This window comes from Lipophrys pholis, assembly GCF_963383615.2.
Source record: "Lipophrys pholis genome assembly, chromosome: 11".
Lineage (NCBI taxonomy): Eukaryota > Metazoa > Chordata > Actinopteri > Blenniiformes > Blenniidae > Lipophrys > Lipophrys pholis.
In genome coordinates this window covers 8150591-8164424 of record NC_137631.1, presented here as the reverse complement: position 1 = coordinate 8164424, position 13834 = coordinate 8150591, and positions in this window count along the sequence as shown.

Below are 13834 nucleotides of genomic sequence, written 5' to 3'. Positions count from 1 at the left end.
AACTCCGCCCCCAGCTGATGACGTGTCAGGTCCCGCTCTGGCCCAGCAACGATGCTGAGCCAGCTTAGCACCCGTTAAGACCCTGATAGGCCGGGGCTTTGGTGGTGGAAAGACAAAGAACGGGTGCTAAATCGGGCCCTGACCCCCGAACTAGCACATGATTCTTTCCTGTGGAAAAGCCCCATGTGTCTTCTTCTGTGTTTTTTGTGCATTTGGTGAGTCACAACGCCTCTAAAGGCCACACCTGTATTTACTGCTTATCTCCAGACCTAGCCTATAGCTGTCACCAAAGAAAATTAAGCTGAAATTCATCCTTTCAAAGCAATTCACAGTTGGATTAAAACTGACAACTGATATTCATTGCGGGTCACTGGAATTGTTGCTGCTGGCCACCACTGGCCCGCACTTCAAGAACCTATGCAATAAAGGAACACTTTTGTGTACTTCTAGTGCCGGACCCAATCCCAGGTAAATGGTGAGGGTTGTGTCAAGAAGGACATCCGGCGTAAAACTTGTGCCAAAACACTGACAGAGATAACAAATAGGATTACAATACGGATCGGTAGAGGCCCGGGTTAACGTCAACCTCTGATGCTGGTGACCAGCAGGATGCCGGTGGAAACTGGACTACTGTCAGTCGAAGGCCAATCGGGGAGGAGAGGAGGAAAGCATGTGAAGAGACAGCAAGAGAAAAGGAGAAAAGGCAGGAGTGTGGAGGTTAGAATAGTCTAAACTCTGAATGTCGTGACAATGACTGGTGAAGACAAACTGGCAGACATGACAGAGAGACGGAAAGCAGATATTTTTTGTGTTTAGTTGACCTGATGGAAGGGAAGCAAGGTCAGGAGCATTAGAGGTGGATTCATACTGTTTTACTATGACGGAGCTAGGAAGAGAAATGAAGTAGGGGTGATCCTAAAGGAACAGTTTGTGAAGAGTGTGTTGGACGTGAGTGTGTCAGACAGGATCATGAGCTTGAAGTTGAAAGTTGAGGGTACCAAGCTGAACTTTGTGAGTGCATATGCAACACAGGTTGGTTGCCAGTGTGAGGAGATAGAGGAATTCTGGAGTAAGTTGGATGAAGTGGTAGAAGGTGTCCCCAGAGAGGAGACAGTGGTGATTGAAGCGGACCCCAATGGTCATATTGTTGAGGGAAACAGAGGAGGTGAAGAGGTGCTGGGTAGGCCTGGTGTGAAAGATAGGAATGCAGAAGGACAGATGATCGTAGACTTTGCAAAGAGAATGGAAATGGCTGTAGTGAACACATTTTCAGAAAAGTGAGGAACATCGGGTGGCATACAACAGTGGCAGGTCATCCGCTGTGGTGATCTTTAATCAGGAACAGCAGAATGAAGAAAAAATCATAGTTTTACAAAAGGCAAAACACAATAGTTCATTGTACTGAATTGTGAAAACATTTGAACCTTTACACTGGCAAAATCACCCATTGAAGTCATTGCACAGGAAGTGAGCACAACTCTGACAACATTTTTTTCTATTTTATGAGGGATCATAAGTATTTCTTGAGCTTGTTGTGGGCTGAGGTGACGGTTTGTTGCCTGGCAACTGCACCTGACCATGAAGCAGTCCAACAAATAACCTCAGAAATAACCTCAACTCCTCTTTTCCACACTCTTTGTTCGCCTAGTTTTATATAGGTTATGCATTGAAATGTAGATTGTAATTGAGATGATTCTATACCAAACGGTGAGGGACTGCCAATATCTAATGTGGGGCCAGTCTTCCAATCAAGATTAATGTAACAATTATTGATGTCCAATAATACGATGACTTACTTGTGTCAGTACAGTGTCAAAGATTTCAGCACTGTCATCTCTGGGTTGGGTGGTGATTGTGGGTCACTGTGGCAGCCAATCACTCTGTCTCAGCACAAGTTGAGTAGACAAGAGTACAGTAAGGCATCTGAGTTACGGCATCTCTTTTATAAAATACAAATAATAGATGCGTGTACAGAAAAATTCCAAAGTGAATATACAAAGAAACTTTTCTATTTCTCGGATGACTGGATGAACACGGTGGCAAAACGACAACAACAAAACAATTATCAGTTAAACAATACAGTTAAAAAGGTTAGTATAATTTCTGGTGAAGTAATGCAATATCATGAATTCAATGATAAGGTCAAGAGGATACACAGTATATTTGTGCCACGGATGCTACATTTTCATTTCATTTTATTAATATGTATATTTCTGCTTCAATGGTCGTATATTGGATGAAAAAAAGTATCAAAGATGCAAAAATCAATCAAGGTTCTAATGAGTCATTGATTAAAATGACTCAGCTCTTACTTTACCAGAACAACATGTTGGCCAGTCAGTCGGTCTATTGAGCACACAGTAATGACTAATAAAACCAAAACAAATGGTGATTGCCTACTTGTGTGTGGAGTCAATATCAACTGATCGAGCTAATCTCGAATAGCAAATTGATAGGTTTAGTGTTTCTATTTTTTTCAGAGTAGCGTTTTGCACGCAGACTTGCATGCGTGGTACATTTTTACTGAACGTTTGAATAAATACCTGCAGTGAAGTAATGTCGAACCTGTACATCCTCTTTCTCGTGGGCAAGCAGATGTTTCAGTGGGGTTATGGAAGAGGGGCTGGTGCTCGCAGCCCATCATACAAGCCATGAATTATTAAATAGTATATCCAGTAAAGCCTGGTCATTCTGTCGATGCACACAGATGACAGTCCCGGCTTCCGTTGCAATCCAGGCATTTGCTGTTGTCCCTGTTTAGCATTTGCAGTGTGTTCCCCCGGGTAAGGCTGGCTCAAAATTGTACTTGTGTGCATGACAGTGTTTCTCCTTCCTCTGCAAAACTGTGAACCCCGAGATGTGTTCAGCCCCCGAATTTCCCTGAAGATCACCTCGCCTGTGTAAGTGTACTCATGCCTGCTTTTGAGGAAGACTGTGGAATTGATGATTGTATGTGGACGCAGATGGGCTTATGCTCAGTCAAACTGCGAGTATATTCTAGGCTGATGTGTCTCAAAGTGAGGTAGCTACTTACTATAGTAATTATTCACTCAAGACTTTTGACAGACTAACTAGGCAATTTTACAACATATCTTCCTGTCTTTTCTTTTTTTTTTTTTTTTAAATACAGACAGCAAGACAAATTACCAACAATCTTACCTTGAGCGGATACTACAAACATTTCTGATCAACAGAAACTGTAGCGTGAACAGAAAGAGGCCTCAAACCTCAAGAGGATAATGACAACTTTATGTGAATAATAATACATAACTTTGTTAATGAGGACTGAACTTAAGAAGAACTTAAGAAGAAAAAGAAATCAAGGTCACAATATGTGTTTATGTTCAGATGAGATTACGAAGACATTGCATCGTTACATTTCATCATCGGGATCAACTTTGATATCTATAATATTAAAAGGTCCTCAGTCGTTTCATCTATAAAAAGTAAATGAGCCTTTTTATTTAAATATATTTGAAGTTAAAACTGAAATGTAGGTATACTATTCAAAAATGTTTGACACTCTTATAGCATTAGAATTATGTGTGCTTGTGCATCACTTTGCAGAGCAAATTGAATTAGCCATGCACACCTGTAGCCCGATTACTTTGTAAACCTTCTGTGCTGTACTTTTGTTCCCGATAGCATTGTTTCTTCTGTAAAATAGCAAATGAAGGGATTGGAAAAATGGCCCGGCACAGCCATTCCTATCCCATAATAAGCGTGAGATTCACAAACAATGGGGATGTGTCGTCTCTAATCCAAAGAGCCAAAAAGCCCACGGAGCAAAGGAGTAGCTAATTACATGCTCAAGTTAGCAGTTGATGCAGTTTTCTGCAAAATCAAACCGGCCAACTTCTGCCAAAGTCATTAGGAACAATTGCAATTTTAGTTTGCATGTTCAGTGAGGCAGACAACATGAGGACACGCAGATACTGCAGCAGATGAAGAAAAACAGACAAGAATGCAAGCATAACTTTGGATGCGGACATCAAACATACTCAAAACGTTGTGGCGAATCGTACCACTAAATTATGGCTACTTTGAAGAAATCTAACATCCTATTACATAGGCTAGAACACACCATCGGTCTTAAAGGTACAGCACTATATTGGTTCCGATCATATTTATCAGACAGGTTCCACTTTGTTTATGTTCATGATAACTCTTCAGTCCAGACTGAAGTTAAACATGGAGTTCCACAGGGTTCTGTCTTGGGACCTATACTTTTGACTTTGTATATGCTTCCTGTAGGGAATATTATTAAAAGACTCTTGATTAACTTCCATTGTTATGCAGATGACACATAAATCTATTTATCTATGAAGCCAGACGATAATAACCAACTTTCTAAACTGGAAGCTTGTCTTGAAGATATAAAGGCTTGGATGAGCCATAATTTCCTGCTTCTGAACTCGGATAAAACTGAAATTCTTTTATTTGGCCAAAAACATCTGAGAGAGAAATTAACTAAAGATATAGTAACACGAGATGGTATTACTTTGTCCTCCAGTACCACTGTGAGGAACCTGGGAGTTATTTTTGACCAGGATTTATCCTTTAACTCCCACATTAAACAAATCCGCAGGACTGCCTTTTTTCACCTACGGAATATTTCCAAAATTAGAAACATGCTGAGTCAGAGTGATGCTGAAAAACTAATCCATGCATTTGTTACTTCGAGAGTAGACTATTATAACTCCCTATTATCAGGGTGTCCAAAGAACTGCTTAAAAAGTCTTCAATTGATTCAAAATGCTGCAGCGAGAGTCCTGACAAGAACCAACATCAGAGATCACATCACTCCAACACTAACCTCTCTTCATTGGCTCCCTGTTAAATCTAGAATAGAATTTAAAATCCTCCTTCTAACTTATAAAGCTCTTAACAACCAGGCCCCATCATATCTTAAAGAACTGGTAGTCTCCAGAAGAGCACTTCCGTCTCAGAGTGCTGGCTTACTGGTGGTTCCTCCATTTTCTAAAAGTAGAATGGGACGCAGAGCTTTCAGCTCTCAGGCTCCTCTTATGTGGAACCAGATCCCAGTTTCTGTTAGGGAGGCTGAAACAGTCTCTACTTTTAAGGCGAGACTCACGACTAAAGCTTACAGTTAGGGCTGTTCCAAAACACTTTCAAACACTCTCTCTCTACCTCCCCTACCCGAACCAGGGGGTGTTTCCAAGGTTTGTATCCCCCCCCCCCCAAATCTATCTCTCTGTCTATCCTATCCCTTCCTCTCCTCTATCCCCTCACCCCAACCGATCAGCAGTGAACAGTGATCGACTGTGACAAGGCTCATTTAAACATTTTCTTGTAATTTCGGAATAAAAGTCTGAACGATGTTGATTCGTGTGATGGTTGGTATGGGTACTGTAGCCTTACAACAAGATGACCTTGGTTTGACTGCAGTTCAGGACCTTTTCTGCTTGGATATCCTCCAGGGCCCGGCTGTTCAAAACTTGGTTATCGCTTAACCAGCCATTAAATACATTTAACCGACCGTTAACTTAAACAGCACTGTTATCTTGTTGTTCAAAACTCGGTTAACTTTAACCGGGTGTTATCTTGACGTTAACCTCACTGTTAACCCTGGGGGGGACGTCAGCCAACGGGATGACTAACCATGTTTTCAACAACGCATATTTAACGGTCGGTTAGCTAACGGCGGGTTAAGACTTTAACCAGCGGTTAGGGCTTAACCAGTCTGTGTTTTCAACAACCGGGCCCAGGTAGTCAGGCTTCCACCCACAAAACAAACACATGTGTGTTAGTCTAATTATTGACTCCAAATGGCGGAGGAGTGTGTGGGCATGCTGTGACTCACTCACATTCTGATATTTGTTCATTTTTAGGGGACAAAATATAACTCATTATGGAATTTTGCTCAGTTGTTTAATGCATGAACTGATAGAGTTCAATCAAACAATAAAGTTCAAGTAATTTAATGTATGCCAATGGAATGGAAAAACAACACATACAGTACGAAGACGCCGCATCAGCAATGACCCGTTAGCGAATAGAATTCTGTTCCCCTCGAAGACAACTATTCGTTATTACATTAGAATCATTGTTAACCAAATAGTTACTGCAACTTTAGGGTGATGCATGTCAATCCAATGCCCCCAGGCAGGATAATAAAGTAAAAACAAACAAAAACAAGCAATGCAAACTGCTATCACAAGAGAAAGTAAGGCCACCATGAACATTAAACAGATATTAAAACATAAAAACCTTTCAATTGGAATGACTTCCGAACGCTTAGTATCAAACAGTTTCCAGAGGAGTTATAACAATGAAATTATACTGTGGGTCATTCAGATGTCACCTAAATGTAACAGTAAGCAGTTAGGCAGACAATAATAAGCCACAGAGACCGATGTTAATGAACTCAAAGTGAACATTAATGGAGCGGCAGTTTCTTGAAGCTGAAATGAGACGTTGTACCACTGCTGCCGCCGCCATTTCCAGTGTAAACACACCTGCCGTGTAACCACCCGGTTGTGGCAGCTGTCTGAATCCATCACGTTTTAACCACCACTTTTCTGGGTTATGACCATACAGACCATGACAGCGATGGCTTGTCAATAGATGGATGGTGGAGGCGGGTGTTCACCAATATGAAAGCTAATGGGGATCCAAAAAGGCAGTAGTTTGCTACGTGAGTGCTTTCGGTATTATATCATCATATAATCATACATATGCTGTAATTTCTTCAAATTATCATGTACACTAGTGAAAACAACACTTTTTTTTCCAATTAAAAAAAGACATCTCTGCCTCCTAACCCCAATTGTGTGCTTGACAGCAATCTATAAACTATACAGATGGAAATGTCCACGAATGCTCGTGACAATAAATCACACAGCTCTTTCCTCGTAGTCAACTGACAAGTCAATTAAAAAATGATCATGGAGTAACATCTGTTTCAAAGTTTCAAACAAGAGCAATAAACACGGTTATTTACAGCACACTCAATGTCACTCAGTGTTTTGTACCGCCCTCCTCGAAATATATATTTAAGCTTCAGCTCGTGCTGTTGAACTGAATAAGAAGGGAGGCTATGGGAGGTAGAGGGCGCAGGTACTGTATGCCTCTAATGCAGGTTACTGTCTCGAGGCAGCCTCGATTGCAGTGTCACTTTGTCACGATGCAGAGCAGCAGCTTTGTTGGGTGGAAGACACAGCAGGAGGAGCTTCCTGCCTGGAAGCATTCCCACCAACAGCTAACATCCACTAATGTCCTCCTACTCATTCAAAGCCCAAATCCATTTCTATCAATGCAACTCCTGTTCGGTTTACGAGAACTCCGGGACCCTTTTATTATCATAACATGCATTTATAAGTCAAAAAGACAACGCCTTTCAGCTGGACCATCAAATTGGAGTGAGGTGCATTTTTTGTCAACTGAGGCATCGAGTAAAAGTGAAGCCTATTTTTTCAAGACAGCACTTTGAAGCAGCAATCCATGCCTTCATCACATCTCGACTGGATCACTGTAATTCACTACATTTTGGAGTCAGCCGGTCTTCCCTCGCACGTCTCCAGCTGGTTCAAAATGCAGCTGTGCAGTCTTTTAACTGGAGCTCGTAGAAGACAAAATATAACATCCATTCTGGCTCCACTTCACTGGCCGCCTGTGCATTAGAGAGTTTGTTTGAAACTTTTTACATTTCATTTTGAATCCTTGAATGGTCCCACTCCCACATACCTTTCAGAGCTCCTGCTCCTGGTGGTAACCAAACCAAAGCAAAGCAGAAGCTCAGAGGGGATGGAGCATTGTAACTCTGATTTTAAACTAGTCGTACCCAAATGAAAGTGGATGATCAGAGGGGACCGAACATTTTTCATTGGATTTAAAGCGGTAGTTCCCAAATCAAATCAAATCTCAGAGGGGACAGAGCATTTCCATTTATTGCCCATTAAATGCGAAACCATACTTTACATATCAGACAAGGTACTTCTTTGACCACTTTTAAAACCCATCTTAAAATCTACCTTTACTGACCGACTCTTGATCAAGCATGAGACGATCTGAATATATAAGTTTAATTGTTTCTATGGTTGCTTGGTGTTTTTATGTTTGCTTTCGTCGAATTTTATTGTTTTATTTTGTATTCTGTTTCATGTCTTATGTTTTAAAACATACTCTTCATGTAAGGATTTTTGTTTCAACCACGGTCGTGTGAAAGCGCTTTATAAATAAAGATGTTATGGTACGGTAAAATGACATAAATAACTCAACTCTCATGTATTGCTGAATGTCTTATCATGGCCATGTTTTCGCTCCTCATGGTTACCAGCCTCACCTGCTGCAAATATCCCTCAGGTATTGTTTGCTCTCTCCAATCCCATCATGTTTACATTGTTTGAATATATTAACTAATGGAATGTCAGATTTTTTTTTTCTAAACCGACAATTCCACACACAAGTCCACACATTTCTCCTCCCATTCCTTTGTGACTGAATGATTCAGGCATGCACAGTTTACTGTCACATGATGTGAGACAACCAATGTGTCAGACATCTGGCCTGTCTAATTCCTGTGTCAGTGGCTGTGCCCCCACCCCACCCCCACCCCAGTGCCCCCTCATTAGCTTGACCTCTTACCCTGCATTTTCAATAATCCACCATATTACAACCCCTTGTGACCCATGCATATTTATAAAGCTCTCATTATGCCATCACTCAAAGTAATCATTATCCTGGGGCCCATTATAACAGATTTTTGGCACTGCCCGCCATGGGACTGTTTTCCAATAGACACAGCTCGGACGAGCATGGTTTGGCAGACATTCACACCTAGAGGGAAATCACAGGGATCATAGGTGGCATTGAGAAGTGACGGCGAATAAGCCCTGCATATATCCAGTCTACATAAACAAGCAACATATTAAAATAAAACGATCTCGGAGAAAAGGGTGTTGGGGATGAAATCACACAGCTTGCCAGGATGACTCAGAAACAGAGAAGCCTGGCTATAAACTCAGGCAATTTCATCTCTCTCTGCCTTTAAAGACTCTATCCGAGGCTGCATTTGGTGGACTTGTGCTCGCATTTTCAGCTCAATAACTGTTACTTTTATGTTTGCTTTATTTGCTTTTAGCTGCGTATTGATTGCTCCTGTTCGTACTGCTGTCTGTAAGTCAACGATACAATGCCTATTGCTGTTCTCCGGTTGTATCCTGGAGTTCATATTGCTGGTGCTTGTATCAGTGGGCATTGTCTGATTATGCCCCTCATTGCAGTGTGGTTTTTTTTTTGCGATGCCTGCAGCTGTGCTACTGCTGGCTGGCTACGGCGAGCTTGGCCTTCTCTCGTTCTCGGCTTTGTTCGTGTATTTTCTTTTTCTGGTATTGCTTTCTCTTTTCAGTCGGCTTTTTAACATGAAGTACTGTTATACCTCTTACTTCAGGACAGAATTTTTTTTTAGTTTCGAGCTAAAACCTGTTTGATACTGACTCTAAATATATGCTCCAAAAGAGATCTAAAGTTCAAAAGCAACAATGAAGTCAAGCGTATTGTTGGGAAGGTCAAGAGAAGGAATTCTGCTTTTCTTCAATTTGTGATTGTGAAAATGATTCAAAACTGACCGTATTGTTTTATGGTGGGAGTTGGGACGGGTACTACTCTGGCCAAGGTTCACTTTATTTACAGTATCTTGAAATGAAGCATTCGGGCTAAAAATGTTTAAAGCTCCATGTTATTGCAGCCAAAATACATGATGGATGCAATGAGATCAACTTCGGAGGTGGTCTTGACCAGAATTTCTGGCCGTGTCTGCACAAACGTATTCCAGATCATATAGAGGGTATGCTGACTCGACTCATGTCCAGACTAAGCAGAAGTCCAAACTAATTCAAAATCCATCAGCGGTGGAGGAGGAAGCCACAAAAACTGAAAAAGTGAAGGCTCGTCAGAATTAAATACTAATGCACCAGTCCTGATTAATGTTTGCTGTCACTGCATTGTTTTATACCCGTTTTATCCTGGTTAGAATCACAGCGAGCAGTAGTCTGTGTCAGCTGACATTGAGAGAGGGAAGCCTTGACGATGAGCAGCTTACCGCAGTCCATCAAAAGGCCAGCACAGAAACATTCACCAACATATCTTTTGACTGTGCACAGATGATTGAGACCCCATTTACACAGTCATGTTTTAAGTGAAAACGAGTCATTTTTAAGTTGTTGTTTTTTTCGAAACATTTTGTGTTTACATGCCAACGTTTTTGAAAACAATGTCCATTTACACGGAAATGGCAAAACTCCTGAAAACAATGTAGTTAGCATGTCAGACCAGGAGTTGACACTTTTGGGGTTTTTTTTGGAATGAAGCCACACACACATGCATGCAGAGTAAAATACAGCATAATCATTAACAATGGGAATACACGGACATTAGATAACGAAGTTGGATTGCTATTACGGGTGACTGTAAAACTACCAAGTTCCAGGAGAATACAGACTGGGAGTCATGCCACTCTGGCATCTACCTTTGTTGTTATTGTCCATCTACTTGCGCATGTGCAGAAGAAGTATGTATTATGGCCATGGTGCTCATGGACAATCACGGTGTTTCAGAAAAGTTGTGTTTTTCCCAGTTTACAGACTTGGAGTGTTTTCAATAAGTTCTACCTTGGAAGCCGTTTTAAAAAAGTTGTATTGGCTGCGAGCATTGTTGTGTAAACGGGGACTAAATACCTTAAGAAAGCTCACTGAAGCCCAGGATGAACATGCAAACTTCACACGGGAAAACTCCAGTAGATCCGTCAGTAGCTGCAAAGCATGGAAACGCAACCCTGTGCAGGTCACCTGGGTTCCACCAAATGATAGCTATTTAACTATGCTACTTTGTATTTCTCCGCTTCACTTCTATTACAGTGTAACACAGGACCACATTTCATTTTCTCATGTTGCAAATTACATTTGCGTTATTTGCATATAGAGCGAGGCAGAGTGATGCGATCGCAAGTGCTCACTTCAGACCGAAAGCCGGAGATGAATTTTGATGCCGAGTGTGAAAAGACGAGCTTGGAGCTGTCCACTTGTGACTGGTTTCTCCAAGAGTAGTGGTTATGATGCGTTTGAACAGGTTCTTCATAAAACAAATGCTGTTAACTTCTTGTAGCAGTACATGTGATTATTTTAGAGGGCAGTGTTGGAGAAGAGCTATGTTAAGGCCCCTGCATACTCCCTTTTTGAATCCATAAGAACAAGAAGAAAATTCGGCAGTCACACGTCTGTGATGCGGCGTTTAAACTTTTCAACTGCACAGTTTATTTCTCGCCTCCAGTGCTTTCAGAAATACATTTCTCTGAACTTTTTCAGTAATAAAAGAGAGTTTTTGTCCGAGCGCCATGTTGGTCCGGTATTAACTGCAGGAGCTGACAGCTGTTCGTGATGCGTTCAGGTGCATCATGTAAGAGCCTTGACATTTTAACGAGCTGCGGCGCTCGTACAGTGGCGATGTTACAAGCTATATATGACTGATAGTCACGAGCGAACTGGAACACGCATGCGCAGCACACGGCAGAGCAGAAGTTTCAGCAGTGCGGCACCCATATAGTTCGGCCAGGGTGGTTGGCACAGGCGAAACAAATTTCTTTGGCCTGAGGGAGCTGGTGGACGGAAATGACGTCATTTTGTTCGGTAGGACCCCGCACTGCCGAACTTTCTTCTTGTTCTTATGGAGTATGAAGAGGCCTTCAGTGTCTCATAAACTTCTGCAAACACAAAAGGTTATCAATGTCATACTTTTCTGGGCAATATTTGAACATGTCCTTGGCAACGAGGACAAATTGGAGTGAAAAGTAAAGATCACATTGATTGACTGTTTGGCCAAACATCTTCCAAAGTTGGTTCACCACATATAGATCAGCATTATTAGAAATTAGGATGATCTATAATTTCTAGTTGTATTGAAAATGTGATGCTTACAAATAAGATCTGCAATTTTGTAGGCACTAAACAGGTTTAATCAATCAAATCTATTTTGCATTTTGTTAACCTGTTTACACAACAATGTCTATGTGAAAACGGAAAACATTCGGGGGGCCCGTTTACATGACAACGGAACCACTGAAAATGCAAGTTTTGTCACCTTTTGATCTCTCCGCACAAAAACAACCAACAGCCCCCACTAGTGGTCCAACATGAAATCTATATCATTTTCAGCTTTTCCGCCGTTTCTGTGTAAACAGACCTTGTTTTCAAAACAAAGTCATGTAAACTCAAATCTTCTCTGGAACGAAAAGGCAAAAATGTTGCATTCCTCAGTGAAAACGCTGTGTAAAGTAGGCCGAATATTAGTCTTTAGTCAAAATGGCTAGCTCTCAGTTGCAAACAAAGAATAAAATCCTTTACAAATATTGCACTTTGTCTAAACAGGAAAACTACTTCAACTTTATCATACATACTGTACATATCATTCTTTTGTAGTGTGGATATTTTTGCATTTACAAAGTCATCTACATTTCTTAATTTAATCTAAAGCTGCAATTGACTCGTTCCAAAAACCGCTGCGTGTTTACTTTTTAGATATTGTATCAGATTGCTTGTATTGAAGGAAGCTCTGACGCTTCCAACACTCCCACACACTTGTTTTGTAGATGTGATGGGACGTTTTTTGCTTAGCACATTTCCACACCTTTTAGCCACTGATGCTATTAGTGTTTTTTTGTTTTTTTTTCGTTCAACATGGCCATTTATTGCACGTTGCAAATGATGTGTCATTTGTGGAAGCTGTCTTTGGGAAGAAATCTGATCAGAAAGTGAGTTCAAACGATGCTATATTTACCCAAATGATGACATTCATGATGTCAGTCGGTATTGATACAATTCTTCCATTTAAATATGCCCATATTACAATTATCCGATCGTGTGCATTTTTTTTTTTTTTGAAATGTAGGATCAGAGCTACACAAAAGCGGGGTACCTCTTGGACCGGTCACGTGGCTCGTCACACGGCGAACTATCTTCTGTATAGAAAAGCCTGCACTCCTGGATGAGAACTGGTCAAATTCTCTCTGTGAGGAAAAAGCAGTTAAACCACACCATTTCCATGTCGCCACCCTCTGTGAGCCTTTACTTCAGTATTTTCTGTGACACCTTCTATTTAACAAAGCAAATTGTCCATGTCTACCTGGGATTTTCTTTCAAACAAGGATGCAAATGTCAACTACTCAACCTTGTTGATGGTCTCCCTGAAATATTCCTTTCAAAATGCCACAGCCAGAATGGATGTGAGTGTTTCTGTGCAACAAGAATTTCAAGTAGTCAGTCATTTTGGCCATTTTGAGGCCAATATGAGACGATACTGATGGTGTCCACTGTCTTGTAAATCTCTCATCATTACACCATGTGATGAGGTAATATTAATGGGATGGATATTAAAGAGTTTTCAGTCAGATACACATCACCTGCTGTTACCTCTTTATTCTCATTTGTAATTTTTGAGGTTGCAGTATGCATGGCGCTTTGAGCCGGGGCTGCATTACATAGACGTGTTTTCTAATTATGTGCAATTGATATGTATGAAACTGTGACTTGACGCACTTGATCTCCTTGTATTGTACAAGTATACATAATGAAGTGTTCACCCAGTGTTAAGTTGACATTATATAGACTAAATGAGTGGAGAATTGTTGTATTTTCAGAAATGAAGCAAAAACAGCCTCGGCATTGTCCGTGAGAAAACAGTAAACTATTTCAAAAGTGGGCTCACAATAGGGCTCAATTTTTCATTAATTTACTGAGAAATGTGACGGTTTTGTCAGGAAAGCTCTTGAGGGTATTACCTGCTTCACAAAATAGAGGCTGATTAAATGAGAAGTGGCCGT